We start from the raw sequence: 23,086 nt of genomic DNA, 5'->3' as shown, positions 1-23,086 counted from the left end.
CCATGAGTTGCAGCACACCAGGCCTCCCTGTCCATCACCAACTCCCGGAGTTCACCCAAACTCATGTCCATCGAGTCGGTAATGCCATCCAGCCGTCTCATCTTCTGTCGTCCCTTCTCCTCCTGCCCCCAATCCCTCCCAGCATCAGAGTCTTTTCTAATGAGTCAACTCTTCACATGAGGTGGCCAAAGTATTGGAGTTTCAGCTTTAGCATCAGTCCTTCCAAAAAGAAAGGCAAATGTTAATATCAGGAGATAAATACCAATTCTGCCACAAGGCTAAGAGAGAAGAGAAAATGGAGACCTCTGTCACAGACATGGGGCTGCAGGTAGAAATAAACAGCCCCTTCTGGGGGAAGATATGAAAACATCCACCACACACAGGGTTAATAGTTTCCTCAGTGTCTCATCTCCTTCCTCCTTCCTAAGAGGAACCCTCGTTTGGTCAACATCACAAAGTACTTGGCTAAAAACTTCAATCTCCCAGTCTCCCCTTGGGACCATGAATTTGAGCAGAAATCTGCTGGGGATTTCTGGAAGAGCTTTCAACTTTCTGATAGAAACACTCTCCCTTCTTGTTTCTCTGATCTTCTTCTTCCTACTGGAAGCTCAGGAGTTTCTGCAAGTGCAGTGGCATCTGTCAGTTAGGACAAGCGGGTATCCAGGGGGAGCCTGGGTCTTAATCATGACACTGAGCCCCTGCCATCCGTGGACCGCCTACTGCAGACCTCCTTCTAGCAGAGAAAAGCAAACCCTTTGTTTGTTTAGACCTCTTTGCTCTGGCAGTCTGGGGTCTCCCTGGCCTGCCTGTTTGCTCTCTGCCCTTGTATATTATAGGGAGGCTCACTGGTAGGCGTGCTCTGCCCACGTGTACACAGTTCATGGCTGACCCCACCATGGAAGAAGAAACCTTCACCAAGGAAGAAGAAACCCATGTTTCTGACAGTCTTTATCTTGATCCTTTATTTGTAAATGCAAAACTACTTTCAGGGGATCTCAGGACATTTGGAGAAAACAAACATCACAAAAGGGAAGGTTCAAAATGGATAAACTGATTACTTTGAAATAAGCAGAGAGTATTCAAAGAGGCGAAGAAGAAGTATTTTCATTCTACTCTGAATCTTAGCAGGATTCAAGAGACTGTTGCATCCACGAGAGCAGGTTGTTATGAAAATGGAGTAATCAGAGAAGTAGGGATCATCTTTGAAAATGAGAAATAGGATTACATTTAAACATTTCCATGAGTGAACTGAGAAATAAGACATAGCCAATGATGAAGTTAGTGATCTAGAGTACGTAATTGAAAAAATCTCCCTGAATGTAAAGAGACAAAGCTGGAAAATGTAAGAGAAAATTTGAGACAAGGAGGATAAATCCAGGAGTTTCAGCTGCTATAAAATGGGATTTTCAAAATAAGAGAGAGAGTGGAGGGGAGGAAATAATAAAAGAAATGAAAAGAACATTTCTGGGTGCTCCAGGAAAGACTTGAGTCCTTAGGTTACATGTTTCACCTGGTTCCGTTTACGATGCATACCTACAGACAAAATTTCCAGGGAAATTTTAAAACATTAAGAATAAAAAGGCTACTCTATGGGCTTTTGGAAATCATAATTTTTAAAGTGATAAGTTACCAAAGATTGAAAACCAGATTAACACCAGATTTGTCATCTACCTGGATGCCAGAAGATGATGGGGATATGAATTCCATGTTCTGAGGGTAAAAGATTCTCAAAACATGTATATTACCATATGAAATAGATAACCAGTCCAAGTTTGACGCATGAAACAAGGCATTCTAAGCCAGTACACTGGGACATCCCAGAGGGATGGGATGAGGAGAGGGGTGGAAGGGGGGTTCAGCACAGGGAGACACATGTACACCCATGGCTGGTTCATGTCAATGTATGGCAAAAAACATCACAATATTGTAAAGTAATTAGCATCCAATTAAAACAAATAAATTAAAAAAAAAGAATATTACATGAAAAAAAAAAGTTCTCAATCTAGGGTTCTTTATGTAGCCAAACCAAATAAAGATATTCTTAGGCATTCAAGAATTTAAAAATTCACCATCCATGTACTCTATTTGAAAAAGTTATCCAAGGATTTATATCAACCTCCTGAAAAAAAAATCTAAGAAAGAGGAGGGCATATATATTATTTTAAAACGTCAGTTGACAATTATACAGAAGAGTCAAAAAGAATGCTAGAAAGAAACTAGAAGAGTGGGGGTCAGACCTGACACTTGGAAACTTCTCGTTTGAGTGGTGAACTTTCAGTGACTCGGAATCACATTTGGTTCCTCGTGGATCCCTTCACACTTAATACTGTTTACTTGGTGATGTTTTGGTGCTGCTTGTTGGTTCACGGTCTGTGGAGTCAGCCTATTGGCAGTTCTACACTTTTCCCAGCTTTGGTTTTTCCAGCAGTCGGATGTGAGTGTTGGACCGTAAAGAACGCTGAGTGCCAAAGAATTGATGCTTTTTAATTGTGGTGCTAGAGAAGACTCTTGAGTCCCTTGAACAGCAAGGAGATCCAACCAGTCCATCCTAAAGGAAATCAGTCCTGAATATTCATTGGAAGGACTGATGCTGAAGCTGAAGCTCTAATACTTTGGCCACCTGATGCAAAGAGCTGACTCATTGGAAAAGACCCTGATGCTGGGAAAGATTGAGGGCAGGAGGAGAAGGGGCAGCAGAGGATGAGATGGTTAGATAGCATCATTGACTCCATGGACATGAGTTTGAGGAAACTCCAGGATATAGTGAAGGACAGGGAAGCCTGGTGTGCTGTAGTCTGTGGGGCTGCAAAGAGTCAGACACTGCTTAGCGACTGAACAACAGTTGACAGTTCAAAGAAGATTTAGTTCTAAATTCTAGAACAGAATGATGAGAAATAATAGTAACACAGTGAGACAATATATAGCAGGCACTATTCCAAGCACTTAGCATAAATTAACACTTTTTATCTGCATGAAAACTTTGTGAAGCAGAGATTATCCGTATCCTCATTTTTACCAGTGGGGAACCTGGAACACGGAGAGGGTAAGTAACTTGTCCAAAGTCATCCAGCCAAAAGCGGCGGAGATGGCATTTGAATTCGGACATACTGATCTCAGGGTCTGCGAAGTAAAACTATCGTAACTAACGTGCTTAGGAGGCAAGAGGTAACAACAGAGTGAGGTCAGAATAACTGCACTCATTTCTTTATCTTTCAATGGAAGGAATTGATCAATACCATCTAAAAGAATCCGTCTGCAATGCGGGAGACCTGGGTTCAATCCCTGGGTTGGGAAGATCCCCTGGAGAAGGGAATGGCAACCCACTCCAGCCTTCTTGCCTAGAGAATCCCCATGGACAGAGGAGCCTGGCGGACTGCAATCCATGGGGTCTTGAAGAGTCAGACATGACTGAGTGACTGAGCACAGCAAGGATGGATAATCCAGAAGTAGACATATTGTCAAAGGAAAACCCTCATGGCTCAGATGGTAAAAGCATCTGCTCGCAATGCGGGAGACCCGGGTTCGATCCCTGGGTAGGGAAGATCCTCTGGAGAAGGAAATGGCACTCCACTCCAGTACTCTTGCCTGGAAAATTCCATGGATGGAGGAGCCTGGTGGGCTACAGTCCATGGGGTCACAAAGAGTTGGACACGACTGAGTGACTTCAATTTCAAAATTTCACCATCAGAAAAACTAGAAAACCTGAGCCAAGAATTGACACCCCTGGGGAGGGGGCGGGAGAGGTCTCTGGTGGAAGCAGACTTCTCCTGTTACACTTTACTTTTTGCACCCCCCCCCTCGGATATTTATATCCTGAGATATTACATTTGTCTTCATGTTTGCAGCTAATACTTCTTTTTTATTGTTGAAACAAAATGTTTTATTATGTATTATTGCTATCGTTTTAGAAACAAGTTCAATTTCCCCCCAAATTAATTCTCTCAAAGCGTTGCATCACCTTGACGACCCTGAACGGAAGTTGAGCCTTTTGGAGTAATGCTCGTGGGGCGGGGGGCAGTCCAAAGCCCCCCTCTCGCAGCCAGCTCAGCCTGTCCCCTCTGTTGTGTCCCGTCAAGCCTCCCTCCCACTCCCAGGAAAAGTCTGTCTGGCAAAGTCTTTCAAGTTCAGAACCTTGGCAGACGCAGTTTTCCAGAAGGAAGCCCACGACTCCCAGCAAACGGTTGTGTTTGTCCCTTCCCCACAGGGTAAGGGTGTGGGAGGCGAGCCTGGGACAATCTTGAGGAGGACTTGCTGGCACTGCGCCTCGAGCCATCAGCGGGGGCGTTGGGGACATCTGTGACCCCCACCCGGGTCTGGCAGTGTCCTCCAGCTCCCTGGAAGGGATTGGGGGGTGGCGGTCCCTGCAATGTCGGGGTCTCTTCTCGCCACCCCCCAGAGGGTCTGCAACCTCTTGGCCTCCTGTGTCCCCCACTCATCAGCGCCCGGCCCCCAGAGCCCCCTCTGGAGCCGCCGACTCAGCCGCAGGCCCAGCAAGGGCTCCAGACTCTGCCCGGAGCGACTGCATCCCTGTGGTTCTCGCCGTGAGTCATGGCGGGTCTGCGCCGCCCTCCTATCTGGGGAGCCGGAGATCGCCTTTAATTCCCTCCAGCTGGGCCCTGCAGGGCTGAGGTAATCTGTTCTGGCGCAAGAGGAAAGCAGAGAGTTTGTTGTGTCTTTGTTTCATTCAAATGGTTTGGATGATGACTCACTCGATTTCTTCTTTCTTTCTTTTTAAACCAGGGCACCGTCTAGAAGTCGTTTCTGATTAGAAGTTGACCTCAGAAGTATGCGCGCATCATTTTCAAAACATCCACCAGCACCACAGAAACCGACGCAGGATGAGGAGGGTCGCGCGGACGGAGGCCAGGGCCGGGGCCTTCCCGCACGGCCCGAGGGGCGCGGGGGGCGCGGCCTCAGTCAAACTTGGGGTGCCGTCCCCCATCCGCTCCCCGGAAAGCGCACTGACCTGGGGCCAGCCGGGGGCGACAGGGACGCTTGTCACCGTCGTGGTCGTCGTCATGCGACGCCGGCCACTATTACTGAGTCATCACAGACCACGCGGTTCTCACGGAGCTGTCTGTTCTAGCAGCGTCCTGCCAGGCAGGCACCCCTGGAGTTTGTGGTCTGAGTGGCATTGTTGGGTACTTCTCAGGAGCTGGGAGGTCAAAGTGGAAGGTCAAAGCCCCTGACCCACTTGGGCAGGGCTATCTGGTGGCAGAATCGGAGGTCCCGTTAGGAACACAGAGCCCAAGGCAAAGCCTGCTCAGCCCCGTGGGAGAAGCTCTGAGCCGGTGAGGTGGCAAAGGGGTGGTCAGAGGTGGTGAGCAGGGCGTGAGTGGGGTTCCAGGTCAGCGGTGATAGGAGAGGGGAGGAGGTTGGCTACATGGGCTGGGGAGCAGCAGAAAGCTGAGGCTGACCAAGGTCAGTTGCGTGCTCGCATGCTCAGTCATGTCTGACTCTTGGAGACTTCATGGACTGTAGCCCGCCAGGCTCCTGTGTCTGTGGGATTTTTCCATGGTAAAAATACTGGAGTGGGTTGCCATTTCCTTCTCCAGGGGATCTTCCTGACCCAGGGATCAAACCTGTGTCTCCTGCATTGGGAGGCAGATTCTTTACCCCTGAACCCCCGAACACAGTCTTGGTTCTGATTATCTGCTGTCTACTCTGTGCCACGTGGTCTGTGCAGACAGGTGGGCATGAGACCTCCATCCCCCAGGGCCTGCAGGCTGTTGGAAGGGACCAGACTGGGAGCGGTCACCTCCAACCAGGGGGCTCTGGGAAGCTCCCGGTGAGGGGCGGCCGTGGCCTTGGGCAGGGTGGGGGTGGGGGCCTGCACAGGATGGGGGCAAGCGCCTGTGTGTTTAGCTGAGAGACACACCTGGAGGGAAGACGGTGGCTGCATTTGGCAGGGGTGTGGGCTGAGGGAAAGGGGGGATTCCAGGGGCTCCAAAAGGCGGGATAGAAAATACTGTGAAGGTCTGCTCATGGCAGCAGTGGTGACTGGCACAGCCGGAGAGGCCTGGCGTCCGGCACCCCTGCCCAGGGAGAGGCAAGTGCCCCAGGCCTGGAGCGCTGAGCTGACCACCCACCTGTGGGAGCAGCTCCTCGGATGAGACCCCTAGTGTCTGTGTCCTGTGAGGCCTTCCTGTGAGGTGCTTGAGCGTCAGTGAACTGGCGGCTAGTGATCAAGAATCCACCTGCCAATGCAGGAGACACGAGAGACGCGGGTTTGATCCCTGGATGGGGAAGATCTCCTGGAGGAGATGGCAACGCACCCCAGTCTTCCTGCCTGGACAGTCCCATGGATGGTGGAGCCTGGCGGGCTTCAGTCTGTGGGCGAAGCGTCGGGCCCGACTTAGCAACTAAACAGCAACCGTGTTTCTTGTGGGTGGCCTGTGTGTTTCTTTCCCGGGGCTGCTATAAAAAATTGCCGCAAACTCACTAGCCTAAAACAACCAAAATCTGTTTTCTTTCAGACCTGGAGGCTGGAAGTCCAAAATCAAAGTGTCCGCCAGGCCACGGTCCCTCTGGCAGCTCCAGGGGCTCCTTGGCTCGTGGCAGCCCAGCCCTGGTCTCTGCCCCCGTCTTCACGAGGCCGTCTCTGGGTCTCTCTGCCTTTTCCTCCTCTTAGCAAGACACTCGGCACTGGGTTTAGGCCCCACCCCCACCCCCAGATAATCCAGGATGACCTTGAGGTCACTGATAATGCCAAGGACGCTTTTTCCAAACAAGGTAACCTTCACAGGTTCCTGGTGGACACTCGTGGGGTCTGAGGCGTGCATGCATGTTAAAGTCACTTCAGTCGTGTCTGACTCTTTGTGGCCCCATGGACTGTAGCCCGCTAGGCTCCTCTCTCCATGGGATTCTCGAGGCAAGAACACTGGAGTGCGTTGCCATCTCCTCCTCCAGGAGACCTTCCCGACCCAGGGGTCGAACCCGAGTCTCTTACATCTCCTGCATCGTCAGGCGGGTTCTTTACCTCTAGCACCACCGGGAGGCCCCATTTAACCTGCAACGGTCAGTAAGACCTATTTCCCCCCATTAAGTGGGAGCTTCCTGAGAACGGAAACCGCCTCCCTTCCTTTCTTCCTCCCTCCCTCCCTTCCAGAAATATCAAGGGACCACCTGCCACGGTCCAGGCACAGTGCTGGGTCCCGGGGAGACTGAAGCAACGCAAACATATCCATTAGCTGCTTTCACAGGGCCGACTTTGCAGCGCGGGAGGCAGACCCAGCAGAAACAAACATTCCCGCGGGTTGCAGGTAGAGCTGCAGAGGAAAGCAGGGAGGGGCAAGACCAGCAGGGTTGGGGGCTGGCTAGGGCGGGATGGGTGGACCAGCTTCAACCAGGGAGGTCAGGGAAGGCTTCACGGAAGATGTCACACTTGGGCTGGACCCCAGGTGCTGAGCCGGACCAGGTTGGAAGCGTGCCCTCACTTCCTGGCCAAGTGTGATCTTGGCCAGTTGCTGCACCCCTCTGTGCCTCAGTTTCCTCGTAGGTAAAGTGCTGGCAGCAACGACACAGTCTCCTGGAACCACCCCGAGGGTTCAGGGAGTGAACCCGTGAGGTTCCTTCACAACCACAGGGTTCCTAGAACTTGCTTCAAAAGCCACAGCTAATCCTGAGGAATAATTAAATGTTAATGTTCTTACTCACAAGCAGAGCCAGGCACCACAAATTTTTGTTAATAATTTGAGGAATATTTATTTAAAAAAAAAAGACCCTAAAAGTAGTCATCATGCAACATCCTGAAACATCTTAGAGCTCCTTGCGTGCATGCTCAGTCGTTTCAGTCCTGTCCGACTCTGCTACCCCGTGGACTGTAGCCCGTCAGGCTCCTCTGTCTGTGGGATTCTCCAGGCAAGGATACTGGAGTGGGTTGCCGTTTCCTTCTCCAGGGGATCTTCCCAGCCCAGGGATCGAACTCGAGTCTGTTATGTCTCCTGTGCTGGCAGCAGGTTCTTTACCACTAGAGCCACCTAGGAAGCCCCTTAGAGCTCCCTACTCTTTCCTTATCTTACCTCTTAAGAATGGGCTTGTTTGAATCAGGTTGGAGGCTGGGATAAAAACCCTATTTTCTTTAGGGTTGGGGGCTTTAAAGTCTTCAGAGAGGCCTGGCAAGTGTCCTGGGGGCCAGTGTTTTGGGCAGAGCGAGCTGAGTCCTTGGGAGCTTGGGACCGGCTAGTGGAGCTGGGGGCTCCTCCTACAACGTGTTGACGTGGCAGATGGACGGAGGTCAGGCGAAAGGTGGTCCTGGAGTGAGATGCAGAGGAGGGGCAGAGAGGCGGGGGAGAGGGGGGCCTTACAGGAGGCCCAGGGGGAGCCCCGGGCCCCAGGACCAGCATCGCCTCCCGCCTGGGCCTCGGGGACCTGTCCCTCTAGGGGGCAGCAGGGCTCCACCGAGCGTCTCTGCCTCAGGAAGCACTCCTCGTGTTATTAACAGAACGTGCCCCAGTGTCCGCATCAGGGAAATTTCTTCACAGACTTGGCCTTGGCTGGGCCCAGAGGATGTCTCTTTTCACCTTCGGACGTTTGAGGGGGAAGTGCTCATTAGGAAGAAAAGTATTTAATGTCACAGTAACACGTGAACGGTTCCGAAACACAGAAGCCGACAGCTGTACCCACTTAGGGAGCACGTTGGGGTTCCAGCTGGCAGGAGTTCACCCCCCTCCAGCCTGGCCTGGGAAGGAAGCTGGATTTCTAAGACTTGTAATATTCACGGGGAGAAGACGTGCGTTTCCGTACTAGCGTTCGTGGCCAGGTTTGGGTTTTTAGACCCTCCAAACAAACCTCCTTGAGCGGGTCTTCCCCACCCACCTTAGGGGCACCTCGTCCTCTTCCTCTCTTGCTTGGGGAACCAGGACAGCCCCCGGCTGTGTTTTGATGTAACCCTGTGACAGTGTTGATCTGAGGCTCATGGGCAGCACCCCCTCATGCTGTGGCCTCGTGGTCCCGTCTGGGGGCAGGGGTTACAGGTACCTGTGTGGGGCACACAGACCTGGTTCAGGTCCTAACTCTGCCACTTCACGCCGTGTGGTCATCAGAGGGGGCCCTCCTGGAGCCTCACATCTGGCCTGAAAAACAAGGAGAGCCCTGGCCCACGGTGTGACTGTGATCCGGGCTTCGTTTGGTTCCAGGCACACCCTAACACTCACGGTCACTCAGCCAGCCACCCTACCAGCGCCCACCCACCTGCCCATCCAGCCCCCTGGCCTGACCAGCCGCTTCCCTCTTTCGTGGCTCTCGTCACTCATCTCCATCCCTTCTGTGTCTACGGTTCACAGTCTGTCTCCTGCCAGAATGTGAGCTCTCCCCTGCTGTGTCCAGAACACATCCTCAGCATCAGTAAATACTGTTGAGTACACGTGTGAATGAGTAGGAGCTCTCACCCAGCTACCCGGCCTCGGTTTCCCGGGATGTGCAGTGAGGACGGAGCTACTGAGCAAAGTCTCCAGGTGCTCTGGATGGACCCTGTGAGCAGACCCGAGTAGAAGCACCTGGCCCAGGCACTCACCAGATTCTGGTTCAACAGAACCAGGCATGTTCACATCCCTGGTGGTTGGATTTCCAATGTTGTGCGCAGCTTTTGAGAAAAATACTTACTGATGGTTCATTTTTTCCAAGTCAGTCATTTTATATTTTATTCATGCATTTGTTTTCGGCTGTGTTGGGTCTTCATCGCTGCCCGTGGGCTTTCCCCTCGCTGTGGCGGGCGGGGTTACTTGAGTTGCAGCGCTCGGGCTTCTCATGGCGCTGGCTGCTCTTGTTCGCAGAGCACGCTTCGCATTAAGGTGGGCTCGGTAGTTGTGGCTGCCAGACTAGAGCACAGGCTCAGTAGCTGTGGCACACAGCTTGTTTGCTCCACTGCATGTGGGATCTTCACTGATCAGGGATTGAACCCCTATCTCCTGCATTGGCAGGCGGATTCTTTGCCGCTGAGCCGCCAGGGAAGAAGCCCTGTCTGTGGCTTTATGATACAGTCAGGAGAATCACCACTCCCCGCCCCCCAAAGGGCGGCCACCATTTATACAGACTCACCCAGTGAGGCCCGCGTGGGGTCTTTGCACGTCGAGTGTTTCTGCACACTAGCTGGCGGAGGCCCAGGGAGGAGAACCCTGAGGGCCAGGGAAGTGTGCTCACAGGCCTGTGGAACTGACGCATGGAGCTTAGGACTGTGTCCACTCTCCTGAGCAAAGCCGGTGGGGGCACTCACTGCGGGAGGAGCTGGCCCGTGGCGGGTAACAGGTGCCCCCATGGTGGCCAAGAGCCTGGGCTCCTGAGGCGCATGCGTGGACGTGGCCATGAGCCCCAGCTGGGCTGTTTTCCTGCTGGGCGGCCTCAGCAGGCAACTTCACACCTCTGAGCCTCGGTTTCCTGTCAGGAGGGGTGACGGGCGCCAGCCGCCCCAGGGGCCGTGGTGAGAGCATCACAGGCACAGCTCTGAGCACTGTTACTGTGCTGAGTTCAGAGCTGAGCAGAGGAGGCGAGGGAAGCACAATAACAGCCCCTGAAGACATCCACGTAGAACCTGGAACCCGTGAATGGATGCCACCTCGAGAGGGGGCATTAAGGTTGCAGCTGGAATTAAGCTTGCTAGTCAGCTGACCTCATGATCAGGAGACTGGCCTGGGGGACCCGGGTGGGTCCAATGGAACCACAAGAGCCCGTAAACGTGGATGACTGAGGCTGCGAGGAAGGCTGGGCCTGCCACTGCTGGTGCTGAAGCTGGAGGAAGGGGCATGAGCCAAGGAGTGGGGGTGGCCCCCAGAAGCTGGAAAACGCAGGAAAAATCCTTGAGCTTCCAGAAGGAATACAGCCCTGCCAGCACCTTGACTGTAGCCCAGAGGCTTCTGACCTCCCAAACTGTAAGGCAATAACCCTCCGCTGTTTTAAGGCACATGTTTGTGGCAATTTGTCAGTGCAATGACAGGAATCTCAGAGAAGGGGAAGGAGCCATCCCAGGAGGCAGGCTACAGCCAGGCTTCCCTGGGGGCTCAGTGGCAGACTCGACCTGGGTCTCCCTCCTCGGAGCAGAACTTAGCAGTATTAGCATCAGTTGAAGACCGCTGATGGGGGTGGGGGGGTGGGGGGAGGTTGAAAGCTCATAGAACCCAGGCCCTTTGTAAATGAAAAGACTGTCCAGATCATCAGCATTTCAGAGTGAGGTGTCCCCAGACTTAGTCCTGAGCAATGTTCTGCTCCACATGGCCCCATGGGTCAGCCAGGCAGGAAATGCTGTGGGCACTGCCCACCTTTTAAACAGCCGCAGTACTCTTCGTCTCTGAGAGGTTCTGAGAAGGCCTGCAGCAAAAAAAGCAAGAAAAGCTTTCAAACTCCAACTCAGTGCTTCCAAAGATATCATACCATAAACCTGCTTCCCCCAGTCCCTTCCCCATGGAACACCTGCTAACAGCTCACGAAGTTTGTGTTTGGTTGGATGGGCTGATCTAATTAAATCGATTCATGAGACAAATGGGGAAATTGAAGCCCAAAGAGGTGGAGGGGCACTGGAGAAGCAGTGCGGCTCAGATGGGAGAACACGGGCTTCGGAGTCAAAGAGCCGGGGCTGTGCAGCTGGGCTCTGCTGCAGCCAGTCCTGTGGCCCTGGGGAAGTCATGCCACCTCTCGGGGCCTCTGATTCCTGATGAGTAAAATGTAGGTAAGAGAGCCTTCTTGGCAGAATTCTGGGAATGACTGTCTCCATCCGTTTGGGCTGTTATAACCAAGTACCATGATGGCGGGGCGGAGTTGGGGGGGGGGGTAGGGGGGAAGATGCTTGTGAACAATAGGAATTGATTTCTCACAGTTCCAGAGGCTGGGAGTCTGAGAGCAGGATGCCAACATGGGCAGGTCCTGGTGAGGACCCTCTTGTGGCCTGCAGACTGCCCACGTCTCCCTGTGTCCTCATGGGCTGGAAGGAGAGCTCTCTGGAGCCTCTTTTGTAAGGGCAATAATCCCCTTCACGAGGGCTCCACCCTCAAGACCTAATTACTCCCAAAGGCACCTCCTAACACCATCACATTGAGGGCCAGGATTTTAGCCTGAGTTTTCGGTCCATGTTCATGGCCCACTGAAGTGGCTGGCGCCCACCTGGCAGGTTGTTAGGGAAGATTAGCTACTACTATTTCTTACAAGTTTCCTGTTGCCACAACAAGTCACCACAAACTTAATGGCTTACATCACAAATTAATTATCTTACATTTCTGGAGGTCAGGAGTCCTAAAGGCAAGATGTCAGCCGGGCTGCTCCTTTTGGAGGCTCCAGAGCAGAATCTGGCAAAATCTGTTTGCCTTTTCCAGTTTCTAGAAGCTTCCTATGTTCCTTGGCTCACATCACTCTGACTTCTGCTTCTGCCACCACAGCTCCTTCTCTGACCTTCCTGCCTCCCTCCTATAAAGGACTCTGTGATGGCAGTGGGTCCACCTGGATCATCCAGGATAATCTCCCAACCCCCAGATTCTTAACATCATCACAGTCACAAAGTCCCCTTTGCCTTATAAGGTGACATAGCCCCAGGTCCCAGGAATCAGGATGTGGACCTCTCTGGGGACCACTGTTCAGCTGACCTCACTCCAGATGCCTGATTTCCTGGCCCCGCACGCCTCCTGCCACCATGGGTTCCCTCTCTCCTTTGCTACATGCTGGACACCAGAGGAGTGATTTGGTTCTGACCTGGGGTTCTGGTTGAGTCAAGTGCAGGAGGAAGTCTGTGTCCCTCCGAACACCCCCAGCCCTCTCAGGCCATGCTGGTTGCAGTGGAAGAGCATCCCAGGAGGCGGGCTGCAGCCACGGACCCCAGAGAAAACTGACTGCGCGCTGTCCGTCCATCCCTCATACACTGGAGTGCCTGCCACGCGCCTGGCCCTTCTCAGAGCTGCAGGCACAGCTGCAGGCTGGACGGATGGGGCCCTGCCCTCAGGAAGCTGACCTTCTCATGGGGGAGAAAGGACAGTCGGGGAGGGGTCATTTAATAGGCACTAGACCAAAACCAAGGCAGTGGGGTATGGAGATGGGGGTGCCAGGGGGGCACTCCGCTCACCGTATGGGACTGGGGAGGGGGAGGCAGGCTGAAGGCTGGGGTTCCGGGTCTGACAGTGGAGCTGATGGTGATGTCGTCTTCAGAGAGGGGTTCACAGGAGGAGAACGGCGTTTTCAGGGCTGTGGAGAGGTGACGGGCCCCAGGTCCATTTACTTGGGGTGTCAGTGGGTGAAGAAGAGTCTGAACTGAAGCTAATGAACATAGCTTTTGTTCATCCCAGGATGGGAGTCAAAGCAACGGGGTCCCCGTGGAGGAGACGACAAGAGGGCCTGGGGGCTGATGCCTGGGGGGCCTCCGTTTGGGCTGCGGAGGACAAGGAGCCAATGGGCAGGAGGAAGACAGGTGCACGGATGTCCAGAAAACCAAGAGCGAAGGAGCAGGTTCACATGGTGGAGAGCAGTCAACAGTGTGGAACGCTGCAGAGAAGCCCAGGAAGGGAAGGCTCGAGAAGGACCCATTTGGTTCAGCTGGAGGAGGGCCCCAGTGGCCTTGGTTTTGGCAGCATGCTGTGGGCAGAGACCGCCAAGGGCAGCAATGGAGGGTGAGCAGGAGGAGAGGACACGGGGACAAGACGCGTGAACAGCTCTTTTCTTGGCTGGGGTGTGCGGAGAGAGCCAGGCCAGGGGCTGGAGAGGGGTGTGGGGGGTGATGACTTTCTCCGTCTTTATTTCTGGTTTATGTAGACAGGGGCCACCCAGCTAGTTTAAATGCTGATGCTCGGGACCCAGGAGAGGGGGCCGTGAGGATAAAGGGGAGCATGTGACCAGGTGTTGAGTGGGCGGGAGGAGGCTCCCCCAGAATCCCCACGTAGGGGTGGATGGCCGCCTGGGAGGAAGGACCCAGCAGAGGGAGGTCTGTGGACTGCGAGCAGGAGGGGTGTGCAGTGAACATGTGGGCACCAGCTCTGGACAGGACGGACGGCAGCCTGAGGACCCCTGGATGGGTCATCATGGGGCTTTAAATCTATAAGTGATGTGGTCCATTTGGTGCCTCAGAACCAACGCCTGGCAGCTGAGCGAGTGGGTGGGAGAAGCACGGAGACCAGTAAGGAGGCCGATGTTTAGACCCATCCTCCTGTTAGGGCTGGCGCTCTCAGGTGGCCTTCTGCTTTGCAGAGGTGCTGGTGGAAACGTCCGTTGTAACTCAAGATGGGGAATGTTCTGAGATGTGGTATGCTTTGAAGTTTATTTTTGTAAAGCTTTTTGTGTGTGTGTGGATGTGGGCTCTTTTTAAAGTCTTTATTGAATTTATTACAATACTGCTTCTGTTTTATGTTTTGGTTTTTAGGGGCCACAAGGCATGTGGGATCTGAGCTTCCTGACCAGGGATTGAACCCACACCCTCTGCATTGGAAGGCGAAGTCCCAACCACTGGACCACCAGGGAAGTCCCTGTTTTGAAATTTAAAAACACAAGGTCTAGGGCGAGTGTCCCCAGCCTCCGTGCCAAAGGACCGTACTGCCTGTCAGATCAGCAGCGGCATTAGGTTAGAAATAAAGTGAACAATAAATATAATGCACTTGAATCATCCTGAAACCATCCCTCCAAATCCCATTTTTCTGTGGAAAAATGGTCTTCCATGAAATTGGTCTCTGGTGCCAAAAAGGTTGTTGTTCAGTCACTAAGTCACGTCCAACTCTTTTGCAACCCCATAGACTGCAGCAAGCCAGGCTTCTCTGTCCTTCACTGACTCCTGACTGCTCAAACTCGCGTCCATTGAGTCGGTGATGCCATCCAACCATCTCATCCTCTGTCATCCCTTTATCCAGCCCTCAGTCTATCCCAGCCTCAGAGTCTTTTCTAATGAGTTGACCGAAAAGGTTGGGGACCACTGATGTAGGGGATAGACTGGGCTTGGATCCTGACTCCCTTCCAACAGGAGTATGACCTCAGGCTGGTTACTTGAGCTCTCTGTAATGGTTCATTGGTTGTAGCTGTGTAACAGATTACCTCAAAACTTAGCAGCTGAAAAGAACACATTTATTATCTCACAGTCTGAGTTTGAAAGCCAGGAGCAGCTTAACTGGGGCCTCTGCTCAGGGTTACTCATGGGGCTGTGATCAAGGAGGCAGCCGAGAGGCTGCTGAAGGCCTGACGGGGTGGGATCCCTTTCCAGGCAAAATCAGCAGCTGTTGGCAGGACTCGATTCTCCCTGGGCTGTGGACTGAGGGCCTCAGTTCCTCACTGTCGAACCAGATGCCACCTTCAGTTCCAAATGGAGTTTATCAAGTAGGCTGGTGGAAAATTGAGTCTAGAATTCAGGGGTAGGATCCAGGGCAGGCAGGTGATATAAACGTGTCTGGGCACGGAGATAGTATTTAAGTGATTGGGTGTGGTCACCAAGGAAGCCAGGGCAGATGGAAAAGAGGTCCAAGAGCTGAGCCTGAGAGTATCCCAGTGTTAGGAAGATGAGGAGGAACCAGAGATAGATGGTGAGGAGAGGCCAGTGGAAAAGAAGTGACTTGGGGGCCTGGGGCCAGTGAAGGAAGCGTGTCAGGAAAGTAGGAAGGCTTAACCTGCTGGTGCTGCTGACCGTTCCAGCAAAATGACCGTGGACTATTGACCACTGATTTAATAAGGACCTGGGGTCGCTGATGACTTTGACAGGGTAGCATCACTGGGCATGGAAGCTGATGGGAGTGAGTTCAGGAGAGAATGGGAGGGGAGAGGCATGGGAGAAGGTGGACACATACAGTACTTCAAAGAGTTTCACTGTAAAGGAAAACAGAAATAAGGCAATCACTGAAGGGGGAATTGTAGGATTCACAATTATGTTTGAGATAGGAGAAGCAACTGCGTATTTGTATTTTGATCAGATTTGTCTAATAGAGAAGGAGGCTGGGTGATGTCTTGAGAAGGTGGGAGGGAATGGAGGGGGTACATCTAAGAAAGGAACAGGGTGGTTTTTGAAGTATCAAAGGCAAAGCCAAGCGAGCACAGGGGCCCTGATGCTAGTGGGGCAGGTGTGGTGGTAAGAGTTCATGGCAGCTCCTTCTAGCTGCTTCTGTGTTCCTTCCCAAATAGGAAGAAAGGCTGGGAGAAGAGAGGCAGGGTGGCTGGAGGAGGCGCTGGGAGTTCAAAGAGAGAGAGGGCATCTGGAAGAGTCTGGAGTGGAGGACAAGGAGAAATGGTCTCTGGTGTCCAGGCAGTGACGGTCATGGTCTGCAGTGCCTTTATGTTTTTCTGTGGCCACATTTGTGGGCATGGAGGAAACAGAGCATTGGATTTAACCAGCTTGGGCGGGTGGGTGATGCTGGTCTGTGGGATTTAAGCTGGGGAGGGGGGAAGAGGGAGCATGTCAAGGGACAGGGAAAAGTGAAAAAAAAGGTGGAAAGGCAAAGGATCGTGGGTGGCAGGTGGGATGTGGGGTTACTGGAGTCGGAGCTGGAGAAGACAGTGTGGAAAGGGGGGTGCCTGATACTGAGACAGTGTCGGTGGGAGGCTGGGCTACGGTTGCTAGCACTCCGAGGACTAAGGGCCGTGGTTCCAGGACTGGGCATCACCTGGGCCTGGTCGGACATGCGGGTCTCTGGCCCCACCCGAGACCTGCTGGTCAGAATCTCTGGGGGTGGAGCCAGCAATCTGTGTTCTCGTCAGCCCGACCCCCAGCTTTCTGATGAGCACGCAGGTTTGAGCACCACAGCTCTAGGGTAGAATGGCCTATGGAGGAGGACAGTGTCACAGGACCAGAAGAACTGGAGAAACTGAGAAGTCAGGAAGGCCAGAGCACCGCTTGAGGGGGATGAAATTGCTGAAAATTAAGACGGGGTACAGCAGAATAAAGTGCCCAGACTCAAGACCTACAGTTGCTGAGAAATGAGGACAGTGCCTGGGTGGAGAATAGTCTAGAAGTGGCAAAAAAAAAAAAAAAAAAGTAAAGAAGCCCCCTAACCTGGAGCCCAGTGATACAAGGGTGGTGGGAGACAGGCAGCCCCTCTGAGGGGCATCGAGGGCCAGACCACGACTCCCCAGAGAGGTCTACTGACACCATGGCGCTTGTGCACGTTACCCTACACGGCAGTGGGGGACTTGCAGGTGTGATCGCTAATCTGTGCGTGGAATGACTAACGCGGGTTGTCCAAGTGGGCCCAATGTAGCCACAAGCGTCCTTATAAAAGGGAGGCCGGAGACGCCGCCCCAGAGAGGGTGCGTCTCTAAGATGGCGGCTGCTGGCTCTAAGATGGCGGCAGGCCCACAGGCCGGGAAGCCGGCCCTCCCCACGAGACCGCAGGAGGGACACGGCCCCGCGGGCACCTCGAGTTGAGCTCAGTGACACCATTTTGGACCTCTGACCTCCACAGCCGTAAGGTAGCGAATTTGAATCACTTTAAGCCACTGCGTTTGGGATCATGTACCATGGCCGTCTGTGAGGGAAGCCGGGGCTTTGGGAGGCGGGTGGGTTTCGGCGCAAAAACACCAGGCACTTGGGCGGGAAAGGCTGCCCATGTGGGGTTTTGCTGACGGTGACCCATGAGGTGTGGAGAGCAGAGACGCCGCGGCCATGCTTTGGGAGCTGGGGTGGGCGCCGGAGGGGGAGATGCGGGGCGGCTTCACAGCCTGACGTCAGGAGGGGTGAAGGACGAAACGGTTCGCGCCGAGGGTGAGGCTGAGCGTGCTGGGGCCCCCTCCTCGGCGCTCAGAGGCGCAGACCCGCTCTGGGCGCCGGGGGCCCGTCGGAGCAGCCGAGGCGTCCGCGGTGCGGAGGTCGGACCCTCCGCGAGGCCGCGGCGCCCACGCGGTGCCCTGGCCCGCTCCGCGGCGTCTGGAGAGCCGCTGAGAAGGTTGGTCCGGGAGCGGCGGGCCGCAGCTGTGTCTGCAGAGGACCAGATGGAGGCGAGCTGCCGGCCAAGCGCGTCAACAGTGTGACTGGCGGAGCAGGAGCGCCTTGCCCTTCAGGTTCACCTTGTCAAACAGACTCCCCGGGGCGGCCGCGGGTCGCGTTCGGCTTGTAAACGGCAGCTGGCCGGCCGCCCCGCTCTTCCCTGTCCCCAGGGAGCCGTGGAGCCGAAGCAGCCAGCTTTTTTACAGGCGGCAGGGCCACGGGTGACGGCAGGGTGCCAGAAGGCAGATAAGAGCCTGGCGGGCTTGGGTTCCTAGGAAGGATGGTCTTTACTGCCGTCTGCAGCACAGGGAGCTGGCTCGCTCCAGGAGCCAGTCTGGAATCATCCCCGGATGTGTAATTAGAAGTGAACAAAGTGAGACATACGGGACAGGAGTCAGATGTTTGGCTTTTTAAAATGTGTTGAATATTAGGAAATGATGAATTTTCCATGCATTCCGGATGAACCCATTGTTCCTCGTGTCACTTGCGTGTGTGAAACGTGGACGTGTTTGTTCATTCTGCACACACTTCCGGAGGGCCTCCTGAGGGCAGGGTCTGGGCACATGGCACTGAGCCAAAACAGACTGTCCTGGCGCTCATGGAATTTACAGGTGTAGGAGGCAGACGGTAAACAAGCCAGTGGTTGGAACAGTCCACGGGGTTGCAGAGTCAGACGAGACTGACAAACACGCACTCAGTATCAACTCCAGTCCGATTCTGTTGTGCTGGGTGTGTGTGTGTGTCTGTGTCGGGGGGTGGGCGGGGGAGGGGGAGACCCCACATTCTGTGAGGTCAGGGAAGCCTTTTGAGGGTGACATGTTTGATTGAGGACCCAAGAGATGAGGGCGAGCAAGTCCACGAACCTCGAGGTCAGAGCGTTTCGGCTCTTGGCAAAGCCGAGACAGAGGTGAGATGGGTTGGGACAGGGTGAGGAACTCAAGACCGGCTGACCGTGTGGCCAGAGGTGAGTCTGGTGAAGCGGTGAGCAGGGAAGGTTGTCGCAAGTCTTGACAGAATTCTAGATCATTCTAAACGAGAAGGGAAGGTCTTGGTCCTGTGGCTGGTGGCTGCTAAGCCTCTCAGACCTAAGTGACTGAGCTGCCTGTTATTTTGAATTTAAAAAGTGATACCAGCGAGATGGCAGAGTAGGAGTCTTCTACTGTTCTTCTCCCACAGAACACCGATGTCGTCTTCAGCTTTACTGAGGTGTGACAAGTGAAATTGTAAAATATTTAAAGTGTACATCATGATGAGATGATAAAAACTGTGAAAGGACCCCCCATTAAATGACACATCCATTACTGTTATTTATTTATCCTTTTCTTTATTTTTGGCTGCACCCTGGGTCTTCCTGGCTGCATGCGGTTTTCTGTCCCTGCAGCGAGCAGGGACTGCTCTCTAGTCGCCTTGTCCTGTCTTCTCTTGTTACAGAGCACAGCTCTAGGCGCTCAGGCTTCAGTAGTCCAGCTCTCGGACTTAGTTCCTCTGAGGCATGTGGGATCTTCCCGGCCCAGGGATCAGACCCATGGCCCCTGCATGAGAGGAAGATTCTTTACCATTGGACCTCTCAGGAAGTCCCGTCTGCTACTTTTTTTGAATGCTGTACTGTTAGCTTATTTCCGTGATACAATGGTGATATGCTCTTGGGGCTTCCCAGGTGACTTAGTGGTAGAGAATATGCCTGCCAATGCAGGAGACGAAGGAGACTTGGGTTCGATCCCTGGGTTGGGAAGATACCCTGTAGTAGGAAATGGCAGCCTGCTCCCGTGTTCTTGCCTGAAAAATTCCATGGACAGAGGAGCCTGGCGGGCTACAGTCCGTGGGGTTGCGGAGTCAGACAGGACAGAGCGTACACACACTCAGTGTTAACTCCAGTCACTGTGTTTTACATGAAATCCTCAGAACTACAGCTGAGGTTTTGTACCCTTGTACCAACCCCTCACTATTGCCCTCACCCTCGGAAACCGCTTTTTCTGTTTCTAAGATTTTGACTTCATTTTCTCTCACAGATTCCATATGTAAGTAAAGCCATGCAGTGTGTGTGGGTCTCTGTGTTTGTCTTATTTCATCAGCACTATGTCCTCCAATTTCATAGTTTTTTTAAAAATTTTATTTTTATTATTTTTTTTAATACCAAAACCGTTTTGTATTGAGGCATAGCCGATTCACAGTGTTAAGATGGTTTCAGGTGAACAGTGAAGGGACTCAGCCACGCACACACACGCATCCGTTCTTCTCCAAACCCCCTCCAGGTCAGGCCGGCACAGAACATCAAGCAGAGCTCATGTGCTCTACAGTAGGTTTTTGTTATCCATTTAAACATAGCACTGTGCCCATACGTGATCTTCCCAAACTAAGAGATAGTTCCCTTAACTGTCTCTTCCCCTCCTCCCCACCCCCGCAACCATGAGTTTATTTTCTAAGTCTATAAGTCCCTTTCTGTTTTGTAAGTTCATATGTATCATTTCTTTGTAGATTCCACATATAAAGGATGTCATATGTTTCCCCTCCTCTGACTTGCTTCCCACAGTGTGACACACTCTGGGTACATCCATGTTGCTGCAGATGGACTTGTTTCATTCTTTTTGAGGGCTGAGTGATATTCCATTGTGTATATATGTGTGTATTTATACGTACGCGCCAGTCTTCTTTATCCACTCCTCTGCTGATGGAGGTTTGGGTTGTTTCCGTGTTTGGACTACTGTAAACAGTGCTGCAGTGAACACTGGAGTGCATCTGTCTTTTCGGGCCACGTTTTGCTCTGGATACATGCCCAGGAGTGGGATTGCAGGGTCCTATGGTAGCTGTTTTTAGTTTTTCTAAGGAGCCTCCATACTGTTCTGCATAGTGGTTGTACCAATTTACAGTCCCACCCACACACAGGAGGGTTCCCTTCTCTCCACACCCGCTCCAGGGTGTACTGTTGGCGGATGTTCGGATGATGGCCACGCCGACTGGGGTGAGGTGATCTCCTTGCAGTCTTGAGTTGCGTTTCTGTGATCAGTGACTTTGAGCGTCCCCCCTTGCACCCATTCGCCGTCTGTGTGTCCTCTTTAGAGAAACGTCTGTTTGCTCTTCTGCCCGTTTCTTTGAGTGGGTTGTTTGTTTTGATGCTATTAAGTGTCATAAGCTGTTTGTAAATTTGAGACTAATCCCTTATCAGTCACATCACATTTGCAGATATTTTCTCCCAATCTGTAGGTTATGTTTTTATTTATGGTTTCCTTTGCTGTGCAAAAGCTTGTAAGTAGGTCCCATTTGTTAGTTTTTGCTTTTATTTCCATTATTCTGGGAGATGGATTAAAAATGATGTTGCTGTGATTTATGTCAGAGAGTACTCTGCCTATGTTTTCCTCTAAGAGTTTTATAGTGTCCAATCTAACATTTAGGTCATTAACCCAATTTGAGCTTGCTTTTGTGTATGGAGTTAAGGAATGATCTAATTTCATCTTTTGACATGTGACTGTCCAGTTTCCCAGCAGCATTTGTTAAAGAGACCGTCTTTCCAACACTGTGTAGTCTTGTTTCCTTTGTCATAGATTAACTGACTAGGTTCGTGGGCTTATTTCTGGGTTTTCCATCCTATTCCACTGGTCTGTATTTCTATTTTTCTCCCAGCACCATACTGTTTTGATGACTGTAGATTTGTAGTAGAGTCTGGGAGCCTGATTCTTCCAGCTCCTTTTTTTTTTTTTTTTCCTTTTTCAAGATTCATTTGGCTATTTGGGGTCTTTTATGTCTTCATACAAATTTTGAGATTTTTTTGTTCTAATTCTGTGAAAAACGCTATTGGTAATTTGATAGGGATTGCACTGAATCTGTAGATTACCTGGGTAGCATAGCCATTTTGACAATATTGATTCTTTCAATCTGTGACCACAGTATATCTTTCCATCTGTTTGTCTTCTTCAGTTTCTTTCATCAACATCTTATAGTTTTTGGAGTACAGGTCTTTTGTCTCCTTAGGTACGTTTATTCCTAGGTATTTTATTGTTTTTGCTGCCATGGTAAATGGAATTGCATCTTGAATTTCTCTTTCTGATCTTTTATTGTTAGTATATAGAAATGCATTAAACTTCCATGTTCAGTTCAGTCGCTCAGTTGTGTCTGACTCTTTGCAACCCCATGAACTGCAGCACACCAGGCCTCCCTGTCCATCACCAACTCCCAGAGTCCACCCAAACCCATGTCCATCGAGTTGGTGATGCCATCCAACCATCTTATCTTCTGTTGTCCCCTTCTTCTCCTGCCCTCAATCTTTCCCAGCATCAGGGTCTTTTCAAATGAGTCAGCTCTTTGCATCAGGTGGCCAAAGTATTGGAGTTTCAGCTTCAACATCAGTCCTTCCAGTGAACACCCAGGACTGATCTCCTTTAGGATGGACTGGTTGGATCTCCTTGCAGTCCAAGGGACTCTCAAGAGTCTTCTCCAACACCACAGTTCAAAAGCATCAATTCTTCGGCGCTCAGCTTTCTTTATAGTCTAACTCTCACATCCATACATGACCACTGCAAAAACCATAGCTTTGACTTAGACTGACCTTTGTTGGCAAAGTAATGTCTCTCCTTTTTAATATGCTGTCTAGGTTGGTCATAACTTTCCTTCCAAGGAGTAAGCATCTTTTAATTTCATGGCTGCTACCACCATCTGCGGTGATTTTGGAGCCCAGAAAATAAAGTCAGCCATTATTTCTACTGTTTCCCCATCTATTTCCCATGAAGTGATGGGACCAGATGCCCTGATCTTAGTTTTCTGAATGTTGAGCTTTAAGCCAACTGTTTCACTCTCCTCTTTCACTTTCATCGAGAGGCTCTTTAGTTCTTCTTCACTTTCTGCCATAAGGGTGGTGTCATCTGCATATCTGAGGTTATTGATATTTCTCCCGGCAATCTTGATTCCAGCTTGTGCTTCTTCCAGCCCAGCGTTTCTCATGATGTACTCTGCATATAAGTTAAATAAACAGGGTGACAATATACAGCCTTGACGTACTCCTTTTCCTATTTGGAACCAGTCTGTTGTTCCATGTTCAGTTCTAACTGTTGCTTCCTGACCTGCATACAGGTTTCTCAAGAGGCAGGTCAGGTGGTCTGGTATTCCTATCTCTTTCTGAATTTTCCACAGTTTATTGTGATCCACACAGTCAGAAGCTTTGGCACAGTCAGTAAAGCAGAAATAGATGTTTTTCTGGAACTCTCTTGCTTTTTCCATGATCCAGCGGATGTTGGC

The 23,086-nt window shown here is 51.8% G+C and overlaps 1 protein-coding gene across 1 annotated transcript in view; it reads left to right on the top strand.

The window, feature by feature from the left end:
• LOC147359985 (uncharacterized) overlaps window positions 1–23,086 on the top strand; it is a 312,313-nt gene that overhangs the window by 276,992 nt on the left and 12,235 nt on the right. Inside the window, exons 5-6 of the mRNA XM_086331246.1 lie at window positions 4,741–10,865; window positions 14,327–17,346. The gene's annotated coding sequence lies outside the window, so the exon portion shown is untranslated. The remainder of the gene's footprint in view (window positions 1–4,740; window positions 10,866–14,326; window positions 17,347–23,086) is intronic.

The sequence above is a fragment of the Bos grunniens genome, chromosome 13 (genome assembly GCF_055505025.1).
Source record: "Bos grunniens cultivar Pamir isolate PY7600 chromosome 13, Bosgru_T2T1.0, whole genome shotgun sequence".
Taxonomy (NCBI): domain Eukaryota; kingdom Metazoa; phylum Chordata; class Mammalia; order Artiodactyla; family Bovidae; genus Bos; species Bos grunniens.
This window is presented reverse-complemented; position numbering and strand designations above follow the sequence as displayed.